The sequence below is a fragment of the Rhipicephalus microplus genome, chromosome 5 (assembly GCF_043290135.1).
Source record: "Rhipicephalus microplus isolate Deutch F79 chromosome 5, USDA_Rmic, whole genome shotgun sequence".
NCBI classification, from domain to species: Eukaryota; Metazoa; Arthropoda; class Arachnida; order Ixodida; family Ixodidae; genus Rhipicephalus; species Rhipicephalus microplus.
The window spans coordinates 126511010-126512912 of NC_134704.1; the positions used below are offsets into that span (position 1 = coordinate 126511010).

The 1903-nt window shown below is 47.2% G+C and overlaps 1 non-coding gene across 1 annotated transcript; it reads right to left on the reverse strand.

Annotated features, from left to right (window-relative positions):
- Nucleotides 1-739: 739 nt before the first annotated feature.
- On the reverse strand, nucleotides 740-811 carry TRNAI-UAU (transfer RNA isoleucine (anticodon UAU)). The gene has a single exon. It is a non-coding gene; the product is annotated as a tRNA-Ile (tRNA).
- Nucleotides 812-1903: the final 1092 nt, after the last annotated feature.

Genomic DNA, 1903 nt, shown 5'->3' on the forward strand with positions numbered 1-1903 from the left:
ACGTCGGAAAATGTGCACTAAGAAAGTACACACTAATGCAAAATAAAATAAAATTAGCAGAGCGTGGTTTCGCTCCACGGAACTCTGGGTTATGGGCCCAGCACGCGTCCACTGTGCTACTCTGCTGCACTCTAGTTACGTGGAAAAATATGCAGTAAGGAACTGCGCACTAATGCATAAGAATATAAAATTATCAGAGCGTGGTTTTGATCCACGGACCTCTGGGTGTTTGGCCCAGCACACACCCACTGCGCCACTCTGCTGCACTCCAGATACTTGTGAAAATGCGCAGTAAGGAAGTGCGCGCCATTGCAAAAGAAAATAAAGTTAGCAGGGCGCGGTTTCGGTGCACGGACCTCTGGGTTATGGTCCCAGCACGCTTCAACTGTGCCACTCTGCTGCATTCAAGTTACGTGGAAAAATGTGCAGTAAGAAACTGCGCACCAATGCAAAAGTATATAAAATTAACAGAGCGTGGTTTCGCTCCAAGGAACTCTGGGTTATGGGCCCAGCACGCGTCCACTGCGCTACTCTGCTGCACTCTAGTTACGTGAGAAAATGTGCAGTAAGAAACTGCGCACTAATGCAAAAGAATATAAAATTAGCATAGCAAGGTTTCGATCCAAGGAACTATGCAATATGCGCACAGCACGCTTCCACTGCGCCACTCTGCTGCACTCTAGTTACGTTAGAAAATGTGCAGTAAGGAACTGCGCACTAATGCAAAAGAACATAAAATTAGTAGAGCGTGGTTTTGATCCACGGGCCTCTGGGTTATAGGCCCAGCACGCTTCCACTGCGCCACTCTGCTGCATTACAGTTACGTGGAAAAATTTTAGAAAAAAAGTGCGCACTAGTGCAAAAGAAAATAAATTTAGCAGAGCGTAGTTTCAATTCACGGACCTCTGAGTTATGGGCCCAACACGCTTCCACATCGCCACTCTGCTGCATTCTAGTTACGTGGGAAAAAGTGCAGTAAGAAATTGTGCACTAATGGAAAAGTATATAAAGGTAGCAGAGCGTGGTTTCGATCCACGGACCTATGGGTTATGTGCCCAGCACGCTTCCACTGCACCACGCTGCTGCATTCTAGTTACGTGGAGAATGTGCAGTAAGAAAGTGCGCACTAATGCAAAAGAAAATAAATTAGCACAGCGTGGTTTCGATCCACAGACCTCTGGATGATAGGCCCCGCAAGGTTATACTGCGCCACTCTGCTGCATTCCAGTTACGTGGGAAAATGTGCAGTAAGAAAGTGCACACTAATGCAAAATAAAAAAAATCTAGCAGAGCGTGGTTTCGCTCCACGGAACTGTGGGTTATGGGCCCAGAACGCTTCCACTGGACCACTCATGTGCACTCTAGATACGTGAGAAAGTGTGCAGTAAGAAATTGCGCACTAATGCAAAAAAATATAAGATTAGCAGAGCGGGGTTTCGATTCACAGACCTCTGGGTTATGGGCCCAGCACGCTTCCACTGCGCCACTCTGCTGCACGTAAGTTACGTGAGAAAACGTGCAGTAAGAAAGTGCGCGCTATTGCAAAAGAAAATAAAGTTAGCAGGGCGTGGTTTTGATGCACGGACCTCTGGAATATGGCCCCAGCACGCTTCCACTGCGCCACTCTGCTGCATTCAAGTTACGTGGGAAAATGTGCAGTAAGAAAATGCGCACCAATGCAAAAGAATAAAAATGAACAGAGCGTGGTTTCAATCTACGGACCTATGTGTTATGTGCCCAGCACGCTTCCACTGCACCATGCGGCTGCATTTTAGTTACGTGGAAAATGTGCAGTAAGAAAGTGCGCACTAATGCAAAAGAAAATAAATTAGCAATGCGTGGTTTCGATTCACGGACCTCTGGACTAAAGGCCCAGCACGCTTCCACTGCGCCTCCCTGGTGC